Below are 17,958 nucleotides of genomic sequence, written 5' to 3'. Positions count from 1 at the left end.
TTGACATACATTTTGTATTGCCTCATTCAATACGGTGCTTCAACAACACATGAGGCCCATTGACATCGGAGTCCAACGGTTTGGGGGAGAGACACACAGACACACACAGCCATGAACGATTGCAGAGAAGACCCTCAGAAAATGTTTGAATTTCAAATAAACATTAATAGTTCATCAGCCTGAAATAAGGTCTCCTGTGTGTCGATCTGTCCTCATGGGGGGGGGATTGTGTGTTTATTTATGCTGTATGGTGCAGCATACGCTCTGCGGCTACAGACATCAAACAGCTGGCTGTGTGCAGTGAGTCTCTGTAGCTCCATATTCCAGCATGCCCCAGTGTGCAGTGATGGAGCTCCACTCTGCTGTGGGACCAACGAGGGCCAAATGAGTAACTAGTCCAATTAAGAGCTCTTAAATAAATTACAATGTAAGCTGGTAAACACACGACAACAGCAGCACTATTTAATTCCTCTATTTATAGAATGACCTGCAGGCAGTGATGCCAAAGGAACTAACAGGCGTATTGCCGTCTCTGGATGCTGAATACAATCAATACATTGTTCAATTCATAAGGTTCGGTTAAGTTATTGACTGATTGAAAATACAGTGCATACGTGTCAAGCGTTGCCTGCTGGAGGTCGGGGGTCAATAATGTCAGCACCTCAGAGATGTCAACTCAATAACTGCCAGTCAAATCCACCTGATCATGTATCTAATCAATACATTTATTAAAGCAGAAAGCCATGTTAACCAGTAAACAAATAGTTCTTTCATTTCTTTTGTTTGATGTACATTTGCTACATAAAACGCAGTGTTTTGCATATTCTGTCACTTGCTGGGGGGCATTTCTACGTTCCCGCTGTGCTGTTGTAGAATCTGCTTACTATTTTTGGAAGATTTACTGCCGGATTAAGCGAGGCATCATGCAGATTTGCTTTTGAAATCACATCAAAACGGGCAGGGGAGAAGGAGCAGTTTGTCAGGTTTAGAGAATAAATGCAAATTCATAAACACAAGGACCGGGACCAATATACTGCCTCCTTAGCAGGCGAAGCATGTGCTTGAAAAGAGGTCCTCCAGATTTGTTTCTGACACAGTTTTCAGGGAATTATGTGACAGATTGTATGATCAATATGCTTTCCTTTTGGTAAATTATACACACAACACTAAAATACCAAACTGTCCTGCACTAGATCTATAAAAGCCCTGAAAAATAAGACGAGTCATTGTCCAATCCACACCCACCTAAAGCCAGTGAGTTTTTTTTAACTGCAAATAATTGTATGGCTTGTTGGCTTTCAATGCTCTTGCTCTCTCACTTTATCTCTTCTTCTCTTATTCCTTCTGTTTTTTTCCCCCCTCCCCTCTCCACCCCTCCTTTGAATCGAACCGCCGTCTTAGCTGGCTACCATGCATGGTCGATACCTTGTTACCACAGAGAAATCAATTATCTCGACCAAGCAGCAGGGGAAAGAGGCAATAATGAAAGAATGCTCCTCCTTCCCAGACGATGGCCATGGTCATTAAATATGAATTTATCATTGGCTGAGGAGATTTATGGAGCGAGATGTGGGCCCCCGAGTTCACGCTCTCTTTACAGCGTAAGTTCAAAGTCTGGTTACATATTACTGTGAGCTAAATGGGTAACAAGTTGTCAGGTTGGTGAGGTTACGTGTCCCAAATCTTAAACAAGGACGTGGTTGTTTCAGTCACTGTCGTGTGGATGCAACCGACAGAGATGTGACATTAAACTGTGCTGACACATAACATACGATGTCTTCCTACTTCATGACACCTTACAACCACATCACACCCTCAGGTGACAGTTGAGAAGGTTGACAGGTAGGTGAGCATGCCGACCATACTTTCCTGTGTTGGTCTGTAATGAGCTTGTCTGACAGCTGCTACTTAAAGTGGGGGAAAAAACACACCACTACCATCACCAGAGAGAGAACGAGTGGGAGAGGGAGGAGGACAGAACGTAGAATGGAAAAATGTGTAATCTGGGTTTGCTCTTAAGGCAGCAATGAATTCCATTTTAATGGGGCACCACAAGCAGTAGCAGGCACTCAGCAGTCTGTTGTGTTTGATGCCAAATTGTGCAGAATAAACAGATTTGCTGTGCAGCTGGACTGAACACACAGGCACTCTCTCTCTTTCTCTCTTACTCACTCTCTCTTTCTCTCTTCTCATCCCCCACAACACACACACACACACACACACACACACACACACACACACACTATCTCCACATTCCCCAACTGCCTCTATATCTCTTCCCCCTTCCCCTCCCTTGAACATACCAGACACGAATTAGACAAATCATCACAAAAAAGATGGCAATTGCTTTGATTTATTTTTGATTTATTTTTCCACTTAACTTTACTCATCTCCAGCTGTCATACACAAAGTCAGCGCAGAGCATTTGTTTTAACAAGGAAAAGAGTGAGCTGCATGTCACTAATGAGAAACAACATGCACACATCTGGCTCATTTTCTCCTAAAAAGCGTCTTTATTCAGAAACAGCAATTCTCACCGAGCATACTGTAGGCAATGTAAACTGACAATACAACGGCAATTATGACTTTATGTGAGGAGAAGAGAAGTTCAGAGAAAAAAAAAAGTGGGTTCTTGGGGCAGTGTCCGTGTCAATGTTAATATGTACAAGTACAAGCAGGCCGGTGGCTCTGTGAGGTTGTACTTGGGGTGCAGTGTTCAGCAAGCTAACATGCTCACAATGACAACGCTAAAAAGCTAATGTTAAGCAGGTATCGTGTTTATCGTGTTTACCATGTCAGTTTAGCGTGCACATTTGCAAACATTTCACTCAAACCCCAAAATGTCAACCTGCTAATGGCACTAAAGGAAAAGTCACTGGATAACCCATGAAGTAGAATTCCTCCTCTGGGGGCCATGAATGTTGTGGAAATAGTGGTTGAGATATCTGGGTCTGGATCAAAGTGGTGGACCGACCAACAGGCCGACATTGCCCTCCCTAGAGCCATGTCTCTAGCTTTGCTAAAAATAATTCTTCAAAGAATAAAGATCTTTAGTGACAGGTTTCTTGCCAGCAGAGTGACATCATGGTCTGTTTGGCAGCGTTGTAGGCATCCACATCCACACACACACACATGCACACACACCATTGACTGCTGCCATTGTTTCCATGATTTATGTACTGTTTTTATAAGCCTCTCACATGTGGATGCACACACACACATACGCACACCTAAAATACCTGTATGCATGCAGCTGGGTGTTTGTGTGTGTGCCCTCCTGCATGAGTGCATCTGAATTCATGTAATTGAATGTGAATGTGTGTGCACAGGTGCATGATATGGAATAGCGTGAGACGGGTTGTGGGCATGAATGGCTGAGTTTTTTCTCGTGAATGTGTGCAGCGACCATGTGTGTGTGCAGGTATGTGTGTGCCTCTGCCTCAGAGTTTGGGATTGTTTTTTCTGCATGGATAGACTGAGCTATAAACACTGTATACATAACAGATATGATATACTCATGTCCTCTAAACCACACAGCCCCAAGTCTCATCTCTTTTGTAGTCTCTTTTCACTTGTATTATACCGCCACACCCCTGACACTACACAGTTGTTTTTGTGTGTTTGGTTTAAGCTGAATCTTTGCAAGATTAGTGAAACATTGCTAGGTCATGCGTTGTTATCTGGGCCTCCTCTCATGATTATTCCCCATCTAAATCTGTAGCATCAGAAATGAAAAAGCCATCAGGTCACATCAAGATCATTTGCAGAATTGAATCATTAAAAAGAGCTTTTCAAACTAGTATTGATGCCCCACAAAAATATTTGAACCAAAGCACACTTTTTAAATACTTCCAGTGATTTTCCTTTTGGCCACTAGAATGCACTGTTGCTCAACGTCAGTGTCACGATGCAGCTCTTCTGTAGCTGAACCAGCTGAACACACCCATTAATTTCGCCCATCTCCACAACTATATCATTACCGGTTCCCCTGTGGTTGTTAAGATATGGGAGTGGTACAGTAGTGTCAGTATTGGCGTCATTTACACCACTAAAGCTTTAATTTGAGCTGATAAAGTTTTGCAGCCTGCTCAGGTGACAGGTATTATTTCACCTCTAGGGAAAATATTTATATTAAATTCTACCCAATTTAAAATATTAAATTGGGTAGAATTCATACATTAATGTAAGCTCAACAGGGACCAGTGTATGTTGGAGGCTTATATCACATATAACCTCACATGTTCGCAGTTTTACCTCAACTGTACGGTTGACAGCTGTTTGCATACATATGCATTCTCCTTATATCACACTCTGCATGTGTAACTTGACGCATGTCACTAAATCCAGCCGTCGTTATCATCTATTTTGTTGTGAACTCCTCTTCTTGCTGAAAATGGACGTGCAACGTGTGTGTGCAAGTAGTACATTGTGAATTGGCTCCGATTGCGCTGTACTGTGTTGCAACACTCAACAAATTCAATATTTGAATTTAGTTACAATATATCTAAACACTATGTTTCTAGTGTTAGTTTCAGACCTGCTGATTGTGATACATGAGTACATAGTTTTAGGACAGTCCCCTGCATTTGGAGCACTCAGATTATTGATTACCGAAGTCAAGACAAAGTTGTTCCATAATTGTCATATCGCCATAGTACATTAAGGGTTTTCCTCCTTATATGCTGGGTTTTGAAAATGACAAAATTAGACAACTAATTTATCTAGTGTCCCATTTTTGTGTTTGCAGATTTGAAAAGGTGTATGAGATTAACATTGTCCGATGTTTTAAAATGAAAGGCAGTTATACTGTATACTAGTACAAAATAGCTATGAAAAGTATGTGTTCATAAAAAAAGCCACCATTCAGAATGCTAAATACAACCCACCAATTGCACCATTGACTCCTCACATGGACAAACACCTGTTGCTTTTCAAGGCTTCATGATTTATAGTTCAGAGGTGGGCTGTTCATTTCTGTTTAACAGTTTGTGGTCGGTAAAGCGATATATATGTATACGAATACAATCCCCTTAAGTCCATGCCCCTTTCATACAAGCAACTGTGGAAGCATGTGGTGATGCAGCTGCAGAGGGCTGGGTTCATCGGGCCAGGCTGTTTGGTCAAAGAGACATGTCGCCTGGGATGTCAGTAGGGTCCTGTGGTCAAATAAAAACACACAACAATAGCAAAAAAAACAGAAAGTACAAATTTGCAACCGGCGAATGTAGAACAATAGCGCACTTGAAAGAGATTCTTGCCGATCAATTTACCACTAGATTTGACCAACCTGGTTCAAGACCTTAATAAATTGATTCTCTTTTCAGTTTGTGACAATTTGGAAGTACATAAAGATTAGCTATGAAAAGGATGTAAATCAAATTGACCCATAATTAGTTTTTCATATACAGTTAAAGGTGACTGATTAAATACATGTACAGAAATTTGGCCTCTATTATCCATCTATTGGCTAATTCTAGTCTTGCTGACTCATATCTAGACCGATCTCTAAATTAAGTATTTCCTCAATCCAAAAAACAACTTCCTTCCTTTTGAAAGGTATTAGAATAACCCACATAGCAGCGACATATCAGACAGTGCATAGAGACTCTTGGCATTGTCAGAATCGCTCACCATGGCGGAAGAATTGGAACTTTCTCATTACGCCACTATACATGAGCTTCAGGGAACTAGAACAAACCGCGGTGGAACTGAACAGTCGGGTAAGAGCACAAATAAAGAATATTAAGAGTTTCAGTTAAGGGATACTGCAAAACAGCAATGTTCATCAGGGATTACATACGACACATCAATGATTGTTCCTTGTGTTTTCTATCAAATTTACTCAAACTACCTCAATGTTTTAATGATGTCAAAATGATGAAGACTCAGGAACACTCAACATTGATTGGATGAGTTGCTCAGATCATCAACCTAAAGCAACTTTGATTTTAGTAAGAAGACCAGTCAGCTTACATCCAGGTGTTCAGACAGCAGTGTCGTTATCCCGAATAACAGAATGATTGACTGTACTGTGTATGTATGTGTGTGTGTGCAGGTGCAGGTGCGACACACGGAAAAAGAAGACTTCTCAGAATTGGGATTTTAACTTTAGGAGTGTTGTGTATCGCACAAGCCACTCTCAATATCTCCTTGCGCCTTGCCTGTAAGTGGTGAATAACAATATTTTCTCTTACAAATGCAAAATAGCCCACATGTTGTGGTGGAACATTTTGTAATTATAACCCGTAACTTCTGTTTTTCGACAGTTTTTTCAAAAGAAGATACAGATCAGTTTCCTTTCAACAGCGCCATAACAGCGGAGATGTGCCAGAACGACCAATCTCAACAGAATTCAACCCAGTCATGTGTCTGCTACAAGAACCTGCTGAGAAGACTACTGAGGGAATATCAGGCCTTGGAAACAGAGAGAGACATCTTACGTGACAAGGTTATTCAACTGACTAAAGAGAGAGCTAGAGAGGATGACTATTACTCTGGGTCTGGCTCGCAGGAGGAATTCTTCGCTCCAGAGATTAGCGGGTACAGCTAAAGTTCGGTGTCGACCACACTCAATTATGAGTAGACTTCAACTTTCTCTTACATTATGAAACCTATAATATCTACCATATTGTGATGTGATGTCATTACATTTGTCAAGTAGTACTGAACAATTTCAATCAGATACATTTCAATACTCAAACTTTTTTTCATCAGTTACAACTTCAATCTTTGAATGTGACATGCCACGTTAATTGAATCAGTGTCGTTTACACCCACAGCAGACATTTATCCGAGACTGTAACATTGCTGTGATGTATGTATTTAAGTTGAATTTACATATGTTTTTTGAATACAATATATATGATTTTTCCTCTTAGTGTGACAATGTGCAATTCTGGATTTTCTTTTTCCAAATGTCCTATTTGAAACTATAACAGCTACTGACTGTTGTCACACCGATCTTTGCTACAGAAGAGAGAAGTGAAACAGACAAAATTCTGGTGAAGATATTCTCTGTGGTTTTGAGAGGAGCCACATCCTCTAAGAAAATGTTGGTTTGCCTGTTGTCTGGACCAGTAGCACGATCAGTCACACGACATATTGTATGGGTAAGAAACCTCATTACCTTCTGTATCTGATGGGCCTCCTCTGATCCTTCTCAATGGGGTGAGGTAGATTGAATGTAGGGGTGTGGCCCATGACAGTTTCTATAGACCAAGCATTCCCCAAAAAGAGTCCCTGTATAGGCTAAAATGTGGTTATACTCGCTACTAATTTCACATTAATCTGCATGCGTGTATAAAAAAGTGGGGTGTTTTTCTGATTTTCAATTAATTCTCCTTTGTCTAAAAACTTTCTTGAGATCATAGAGTCTTTCTTTGCTGATAAGTTTGTCAAAGGTAAACTGACAGAAATGAGAGCTTCAACACATTCACTCATCATTTCTCATTAACACTGCTGGCTTTGTTTTAATTAGCCGTTGTGACTGACACCTGTGTTCCTGTGACACTGTATTCCAGGCTTGTGTTATCCTCCTTCCCAGCTGCTGCTTGTCAATCATCCCAAAGTTGTCTCTCGTCTCTATCTCTCAAAATAGCAACACACGTGTAAAGCTGCCTGGGCTGTTAGCTGGCCCTCAGTGGCAGCAAGGGATGCGTGTCTGATTTTGTACACACAACACTACAAAACAATACAAATGGGTATTGAAATACACATTTTTCAAAATATGTCACTTGCTATACGTCCCACAACATTTTATTATGTGCAACTGAAGACATTTTTACTCATTTAGCCTATGACTAAAAGGAAATTATTGCAGGAGTCAGGTTCTACAGAAAAAGCACATGATAGCCATCTCCAGGCTGTGTTCCTGTGCAAACACAGCGGGCTCACTGTGAGCCACTGCCATGCTGTCCAAGTCCCTCTGAGGGTGGTTAAGCACACCTGCAGATGGTCAAGCATTTTGAAATGACGCAAGTGAGACTCATTTAAATAGTGATGACAGGATTGTGCATTTGTGTGCTAACATGCACACGGAAAAACAGAGCCACACATGTGCAAACACATACAGTAAGACTCTGCTGTATGAGATGTAAAATGCCAAATCAAATACACAGAGGAGCTTTATGTGGTAAAGATAATGTGTAGAGGGGGCAACTCTCGTAATCATAGACTAGTTAATGAAAAGAATGTCAGATGACAACCCTTTCATGTCAGTTATCTTTATATGATAAACTAATGCCACAATTCAGTGCATACAAACGGATTGATCAGGATCTATTTAAATATTTTGCTGAACCTGAGGATTGATTGATTGTCAGTCCAGCTTTGGATTCCTCTACGTGCCGAAACTGTTTGCTTGTGACTCAATTAAGAGCGACAGTCTGCATCCAAAGAATTTTGAGGACAATGTTTTTTTAATCACCTCTTCAAAACCAAAAACACAAGAGCAAAAGTATAAGTAATGGATTAATCTGCTATAATTAATTGATTAATGTGTTGGAACGCATTGGCTGAAATGCAATCTTGGAAACGGCTATCGTCTGAAACTGATTTTGATTGGTTTAAAATTAGCTTGTAAACTGGCTACTTGTGAGACGATCCTTTGGTGTACGTTGTCTCTTGTCTCCGATTAGCTACTCACGTGACTAACGACACTACTGACTCCTGACTATCGACTTACTAAGAGAGCTCTTGTGAACTAATCAAATCTGCTTGAATTTCTTTTTCATTTCACCGACAAAATCAACAGTCATGTGATAGGAATGAGAAGCCTGCTTTGTTTACTTCTGCTTAAAAAGTGACTGCAAATTGGGAAAGTCTTACACCACTATAACTGTAAACTGCAAAGCGTGACAGGCGTACCGACAGTGACCAAGGGAGGCGGGGCTTAGCGAACAGTTTATTGCAGCCGATTGCAGCTTTGAGTCTAGCAGATTGATTTCTAAATCAATGACTAAAACAGTTAAAGCACAGAAGTTGAAATATGTATTCCTACTGTAACCTACTGCAGAACAAAACAACAAATGTTTTCATAATGTCACTAATGCCCATAAAAAAAAGTGGAGAAGGAACGCAGCTTACACATGCCCACAAAGTTATTATGAATCTAGAATTGAACTAATTAGGGATTACACATTTCATATTGTGCTATTCTTGTGCTAGATACTTTTTTTTGTGAAAGAAAACAACCCAATCAACTGAGAGATTCTCAAACTGCATTTTGGGGATGGAGATGATTAAAAATTCAAGCGGCAGCTTAATGTACTAGAATATGCCTCAGCATGTTATGTTTATTTACTAAACACCAGCAGTTATTTATGATGGGAGCGGGACGTTGTGCATTGATTTTTGTTTTCTTGGGTTGAGAAGAGGCAGACAGCTTTCAGGTTCTGTGAATTGACACACGTACAATAATATCCCTTCAAATCAGGCTTCCAGCTGAATTCTGTCATGGTTCAATCATAAATGAGGGCTCGCCGTTTGTCTTTGGAATAACATTTTTGGTAAAGCCTTGATAGAATATTCCATAATCAGACTTGAAAATCCCATAATCTGTAAAATCATACAATCCACAACATGTCAATATAATAATAATGTTGTAGCACAGAGGGCAAACATTTACAAAAAGGTCAGCAAGTTGTCTGGATTTTTATCTCTAAGAATATATAATGATTTTATTTTTCAACAAATACCCTCCTCTTTTCTCTCTCGTTCCTAAATGTCAAAATGCTGAGGTGAAATTGTAACGTACCATTTGTGGCCTTGCCTCTGACACTTTTGTAATAGTAAGCTGTAGACAGCAGAGAATATACCACACCGGGCTTAATGAACAAAATCAGATCACTCTGAAGAATGAAAGTACAGCAGGCAGGGTCAAAGTTTACACCCTCCTTTCGGCAGCTAATTGGCTGAGCTTGTGATTTCTCCCAGAGGGTCCCATAATCAGAGCCTTCATCTTTCACTTTTAGCCCTCCTTCCATGACAGCTTAGAGTCAGCAACGGACCCACATTTACTGTATGACTGAGCATTAAACAGAACTGTATTTTTGTTAGAGCCTGGCATCAGGAATCTCTATAAAATATACATTAGGGATGGTCTGAGCTCCAACAGAAGAGAAAGGAATTATGTGTGGGATATACAAGGGTCTATAAGGAACTATGTTCCCAAGAGAACTTTCTTCCTACCCTTCCTTGTGTAATTACTTTGTAAAAGTGAAGGCTTAAACTAAACAGGTTTGACCTTTACCCTAGCCACTACAGCTCTAGAAGACTTTCACAAAAACATGGTTAGCACACCCACAGCACTAGCTTAATCTTGGCTTATGTTGGGCTCCTTTCTGTCCTCACTGAAGGAAAAATCAGGAGCTGACGAGAGGTGCAGAGCTAATCTTCCCACAGTCAGGTTGCAGGGACAAGCTAGCGATAAGACGGGGCTATAGATAAGGCTGGAGACCCCTACAGCAGAACCACAAGCTGCGAGGGGGGGGGGGGGGGGGCGATCCCTAGACCTGATATAAAATGAAAGGAATAGGCTCTGGACCTCTCTCGCCAAGTCTCCCACAAAATTAATTACACAAACGCCCCCACGCCGCCATCCTCAGCACCTGCTGACATTCTGCTCGCCTTCATCGAGTGCCTCGGTCGGAGTCCACAACAAGCTGTCGTGGGGATTTGTGTGTCAACAGAAAGGGTTAAGTTGAAATCTGATGTTGGAGAAATCAGGTTGGCACTTGGAACTTGCACAACATAAATGTGAAAAAGGTAATTGTGAATCTTTCATGTTTTTCTTTCCTGTCCTTTACATAACAACACACATTGTATACAGAACAGTATGTACACTTTTGCTACTCAAGAGTTAAAAAAGCAGAGTCAGACATTGATGAGAACTTTGAAGAAGTGGGCAGCTCTGACAAGCGGGATTCCCAGAGTTGTGTACAAGACCAGCATTGTACCAATATCCTTACATCACACAAATCAATACAAAATCAAGCCAGTGCAGCTCTTGTAAAAGGAAGCATTTTGTGCTGAAATGAGCACTGAACCATAATTGAATCTGGCATCTTATTGTAACCCCGCTGCGTTTGGCAATAACCTGTCACAGAGCGGAGAGCCATATTAGGTCATTATTCTATAACCATGGCTATTCACACTTGCCTTGTTAAGGCCCCCCCCCCCCCCCTCCCTGAAAGTAGCTAGCGCCCTCACTTTGCAGACGGCTTGCATGTACATGCAGCAGTGTTCATGCAGGTCCCACAGGGGCTTATTAGAGGGAATGGTAGGGCTTCTCACAACCTCGCTGGATCTCTTTACAGCAGCCAGCAGAGAAAGGGGAGAGGGGTTCACAACTACCAGGCTCACATCGCCCGGACTTCAGACACGTTCTCACTGCAGTGGCTCTGCAGCATTGAGCAGAAAGGTCACTGGCTTGTTTGAAATTCTATTTTCAAAGATTCTTATTATAAAGAGGAATCCTCATTCATTGCCATCATGCCATGTATGAAGAGAGAGAGAGCAACCTGTCAGCATCTTGTTAGCCTTAACTGTTGGCAAAATCTGAAGAAATCCGTCATAGTAGAAAAGTAGGAAAATTAGTTTTCATGGAAAAGATTCTTTTGAGGAATTTTTCGGGATTTGACAAGTAAAGATTGACAGGAAATGGATGACAGGATGAGAACAAATATAATGACATACAACAAAGGTCCTGAGGCTACTGAGAGATGCCCAAAGTAATATTAGAAAGAAACTACAAGTGAACTAAGGCTTATTCTAAGCAAGAGTTTCAATCCTCTAATCTGTAGTCAGACACGTTACTCACTATGCCACCAGCCCCACAGACAGCAGCACATTTGAATCATTGTGACGGCCACTTTGAACTTCTGTCGTCACTGACGGAGTAAAGACCATTTACATCTTTCTTTGTAATAATGAAGGCAGTGACATGAAAGGGCTATGACAGGGATAACTTAATAGTGAATGCTAAATGCGACTTTACGTTACTATGTATATTTTAGCATAGTGGCTTAACATTTGGGAGTACAACAGGTGTGTTGGTTTAACACAGGGTTTTGATGACTAATTGCCAATTTAGGGGGCCAGCATAGAACAAGTGCACACATAAGACAAAGTATCTCTTCCATCTCACTTCCACATTAAACTGCTAAATTGCCCACCAAAATTGCTGACTTAATAGCAAACAGTTCTAGCATTGATGGCATACTATGACTATGACTTTGTATCTACATATATGTAGGACTTTAATATGACATACTACAATATTTTCTTTTGAAATTTTCACGACATATTTATGGCATACTATATATACTATGCCTTTTTATTATTGGCAGAAATGGAATATAATATTCAGAACTATGTTTTCATGAGTGTATAATCATTTGAAACAAAGACTCGTGGTTTATTAGCTTAGAAAGAGCTATTTATATCTACATAGGGAGCGGGTCATCTTCCACAGAGTTCAATTTATTTTGTTTTTTAAAATACATACATGTTTTTAAAAGCAATTATTTAGTCATGAAAAAGAACAGTATTGATATGAGCAGCTCCTAGTTGTAATACAATCCTAAATATACCTATTCTCCTGCCTGAAGGCCCCTGATCTTCCAGTTCTGAAAAGTGAAGCCAATGCAGATGTACCTTAAACAAGCACGCTCTCTACTGGCCATTACTGGGCGATGGAAAAAGAAGTCAGATTGTCTGGAAGCCTATGAGAAAATGACCCCACTTCTCACTTCCATCCATGAAAATAAAAAAGCGATATCAATTTAAATCATTTAAAATGATGTACTATATGAATTTTTTATGGAATACTATACTATGACTTTCTTTAAGATACATCATATCCCTTTTTTATGACATACTATATTAGGACTATATGATGATTATGACTTTTTTTTAAACTGCTGCTACTTCGGTTGTTGGTGTGCAGGGCTGGTGGTAGTCGTGGGGAGCCTGAACTTGACTCCAACTGCAAAAGATGAAAGAAGATAGTGGAGGATATCGGCAGACTGATGATTAAAAGGAGAATTTCCCAATGATTTCTTTACCTACTGTATTCATTCAGTCAGAAGCAAGATAAACATTGTTGAACTTTTTTATGACATAATCTACTGTAACTTTTTTAATGAATTTCAATCGACAAATTATGCTACGACCTTTTTTATGAAATAATATGCAAAATATGGCTGACTTCAAAGGTGCCAAAATCAGACCATATGATTGACGGATTGTCTACACATTTTCTCAACATGGCGACGGCTGAGCTGGTTGTTATCAGCTTACGGTGCTAGCTAGCCCATTAGGCCCGCACACTGTTAATCACTGGCTACCTACGGACCGGCTACGTAAACAAAGCACAGAGAAACTCGGATTAGAACACACACAGACGGAGTGTAACTTCATTCTCATGCTCAGGATGCCATTACTACACTATATCTTTACATAGCAAATAGTTTAGTGACTATTAGGTCTATCTGAAGTCCACACTACTGTATGTTTTTGTAATAGGGGTCAGAGTATGCCAATCTTCTGTAAGTAGCCCTGACTGTATGCTGGAAGATGCAACATGAAAACTTGTTGGGGCACAGTGTTAACGGCCGGTATGGTTAAGATAAGCATTAGGAGCATCTTATCTGTTTTGTAGAGTTTTCTATTCCAAGTTTTTTTTTCCAATTAAAGGTGGATACAATGGTAACAACAACTGTTGCTTGTTCATTGACCTTGATTTGGCCTGTTCGATGTATTGGTTGAAGAACTGTGAAGCCGAAATTCAGTTTGTATTGGTACTTTTTAATGGTAATATCTTTTTGCCAGCATCATTTTCTCTCTTTACTGCTCTCCCTTAGCTAGTCTGGAAATAGCTGGCATTGTTGGAAATGCACATCATGGGCATTTTGACAAGAAAACTCAAAGGTAGGTGTGAAAATGTCCCTTGTCTAGATAAAGGGGTTTAAATGGGATATTCAGTTATGTGCATTCTGGTTAATTGGACATCAAACACTGCATGTACGGGAGAGATTAGACTTCTGAGGATATGTCAGAATAGAGGAGACTACCGCATTTGCTCTCTATCAGTGACTTTGTTCTAAATCTGTATTGTTGGACAAGAAAAGCTTGTAATTCAATTTCTTACTTTAATTTACTAGGGGAGGATTAAAAGCAACTCCTGTGAGATGTTGCAGGATTATGCTATGGCTGGTAAGTTTTGACTTGCTCTACGAATGAGCCATGATGATTGCTCTCACAGCTTGAGAGACCAAGACAACAGCCTTGGCTTTTCATTTCTATACTAGCATAAAGCTTTACAAATACAAAAAAAGGTGAGCAAACCTATTTATAAATAATGTGAGCTTTATTGATGGTTCAATAAAGTCATTTTCCAAGTGTAGCGAAGGAGTTTGCACACAGATATTATGCAATGTTCCAAAGGGACATTTTGGCCTAATGGTTGTGCAAGAGGCAAGCGAATTGATGTTAAAAATAAAAAGGGTTCATCCGTTGTAATCTGCCGATACAATTTTTAGAATGAGGATTTTGGCCTACACTAGGTGCGAGAGGAAAGGTCAGGTATATGTATGGCAATAGTGGTCTGTCGATTGGCCAGACCAGACCTTTACTGTAATCGACTATTGGATGGATTGGGATGAAATCTATGACATTTATGGCTTTGGTTTTGAGTGAAATGTCTAAATAACCATAACATTTGGAAATGTTTCCAATACGTTGGCTTATGACTAAATATTTGCTAAATGAATGGCAATCCCATCAGTCTCAGTTGGACCTTTTGTTTAGGGCTAATTAGCAAATGTTAGCATGGTGATGTTTGCATCTTGCTAAAAACACCGCTGGGCACAAGGACAGCCTCACAGAGCTGCTAGCATGGCTGCAGTGTCCTATTCTTGTTAAATTCGAAATAAGCAAACATGCACATTCATACATGCTCTTTCATACATGCTCTATATAGAAACATTCACACAAGCAGGAATGTGCAGGTGGGGGGGATACAATAATCGGAAACGCATACAATATGACACTACCTCAAATAATACCACAGAGTTGAATCAGAACATCTCAAAGCCATAGTCTGAACAAATATTACCATATACAACATATAAGCTTCACGGGGCTTTTGTATTGGGTTGCATTATATTCTTAGGGTTTTCATATTATTGTGTCCAAACCTGTGGATGCTTCTTTATTTGATAAAACATTGTGCCAGCAATGCACATATACTGTACACTCTCTTACTTGTACTGGATAGTGTTCAGTCCTCCATAACAAGCAGACACAATTCTGTGCACGAACACACAAACGCACACCTTTCTTTGCTGATCCTTCTTAGAAAAGCGTCTAAACTTTCCCATTCCCATTTCCACAGGGCCCCATATCTCACTGTGGGAAGGGAGAGAAATAAGCAGCGGCGTACTGCCTCTGCCAGCCTGTCGGATTTGAAGTTTATTAAGTATATCAAACCAGGGCTGGGCCCCTCAGGGAACATTTGCAATCCAAAGCTCTGCTTGCTGTTGCTTCCACCAGCATCAAACTGTCACAAACACTCCACTTAATTTGCAAAGTAGTGCACAGAAAAGGGGGGTGTAAGAAAATAGGAAACAAGTGTCATTTTCCACCATGTATGAGGACAACATTTGCATCTAAATCAATCTGATGAAAGTCGTTGGTTTTTGCTCTTGGGGAGAGGTGACACATTGGGCTGTTAACAGCACTAGGTTTTAGTTTGTTGTGCTGGTTTTCACGTTTTCTAAAATAGCTATATTTACTTTTAGATTACATTTACCAGCAAACATGCACAATTCAATGGTTACCTGCAGTGTGTAGACAACATATATGTCCAATATCTATTACTGATACCCAGTCATAATAAAGCTTACCTTAGTGGTCAGGATGTGTTCAATTTGAGGTACTATCTAGAGCTGTATTTATTGATTGATTTTGAGCCGCTCATGGCCAGCCAAGCAAACTGCTGCAAGTGAATTTGTGCATTTATAGCTGACACCCCCACAGCCACCAATAGCATGCCCATCATCCTACGGTACACACTCACAAGCTGAGCGCCTCTCAACTCAAAAAACCGACGGACCGTCCCCAGCTCCACACTCCCCAGACCAGATATGCAATTTATCAGCTGGAAAACATGCAGGAGGGCTAAAGGTGAAGAGCCTTCTATCTAGTCTCCCTACACCAGCCACTGCTCAGTATGCTCTATCTGGGCTCATTTCACCCTCCAGCGGACAGGAGAGTCTATATGGGCCCCTCTGTAAAAGACCTGAGGCACTCCCACCCAGAGTCCCTCCACCTCCGCTCCCCTCATCGCCTGAGGGGGAGATCAGACTGACAGGGCAGGACAGGGAGTTATGATGCTCCTAGCTTGTGAGCATGATTGTGTGACTGTTATTACCGTTCATGTGTTAATGCAGGATTTGTCCATCATTTCCTTCGCGCTACATACACTTAGTGTTCAACAAGCAAGTCTAACATCTCTAAGAGAGGATGTGTTACAATGAGATAATAGAACTTTTAAGCAGGAAAACGGATTACTCTCGCTCCAGAATTAAACAATTCATTACCGCCTTTCTTTTTATAACTACAGACTAATTACATTAGCCAGGATGGTTATGTCATAAGTCTGTCGTGCTGCTTGCACAGTGCAAATTGATGAACTTACTGGCCATTTTTAAATTGGTTCTGGGAAACTATGAGGCAAATGTATAATCCTATAGAACATGCTATAGCTCGAGGTTATGACACTGACAAAGCAATGATCTTTCAGGCTGGTCCCACTACCAAGATGTAAGTCATGGGACAGAATTAATGTCTTACAAACACATTTCTGTCTTTTATCAAATGCCAATTCAACCACTGTCTCTTGGTGGAGCTTGGCCTTGTCTTAGATCTGCTTTTTAGCACAGCCCTAACAGTGTGGCTCTAGAGATGGCGATGTCTGTCTGTCTGTCGATCAGTCAGTCCACCATTATGGCCCAAAATATCTCAACATGTTGGATGGCCATTCAATTTTTGTGCCGACATTCAAAATCTCTCGAGGATTCTCTCGATGAACTACTGACTTTCCTTCTAGCGCAAACATGAGATTGACATTTGTGACTTCTATTTGACTGGATTGCCATTCAATTTAGTAGAGACACATTCTCCACAAGATGTAACAACTCTGGTGATCCTCTGGCTTTTAATCAAATGACCAAATAATGACATTACCATTAGCCTAAACTGTACTTTTTTAGTGTTTTTAGTGCTAATTAACAAATGTTAGCATGCTAACACGCTAAACAAGGTAAACATTATAATTGCTAAACATCAGCATATTAGCATTGTCAGCACGTTGCCTTACTAGAATTTAGTCACATTTAGTCACAGAGCCACTGGCATGGCTGTAGACTTAGTCTTTTCTTCAGCCATTCGCTATCGTTCATCTCATGCCCATACATACGCACCAGAGTAGTAAACCAGACACTGATGATCATGATGTCCTTGTCTAAAAGTCACACATATTTGTCCGAATTTTGATTTGCTCAGTGATTTTTAAAAGAAAAATATCAGAGTTGTTTTGGTGCGAGTCATTTTTGTTAACCAGGTGGTAGAAATATGTAACTGGTCAATGAATATAAACCTTTGCTTTTTGGAGGATCCTGCGGATGATTCCTCCTCCTTTGGCTGTCTCGCTCTGTCTCTCACACACATGCAAAACTACTTTCATGCAAAGCTCAAAGTAGCATTCAATAGGCCACAGTATCAGTCTGCCTTTTGGCTTCAATAGCAACGAGATGTAAGAATTTACCCAGACATGCCTCCCTTTGATCTCTCAATAACACAAGTTTATTCTCCTTGTCACACAATGTCAAACCCTTAACCAGGTTCTGAAAAAACACACACACACACACACACACACACACACACACACACACACAC

This window comes from Anarrhichthys ocellatus, unplaced genomic scaffold, assembly GCF_004355925.1.
Source record: "Anarrhichthys ocellatus isolate YVR2014 unplaced genomic scaffold, GSC_Weel_1.0 scaffold1, whole genome shotgun sequence".
In the NCBI taxonomy this organism is placed as follows: domain Eukaryota; kingdom Metazoa; phylum Chordata; class Actinopteri; order Perciformes; family Anarhichadidae; genus Anarrhichthys; species Anarrhichthys ocellatus.
This window is presented reverse-complemented; position numbering follows the sequence as displayed.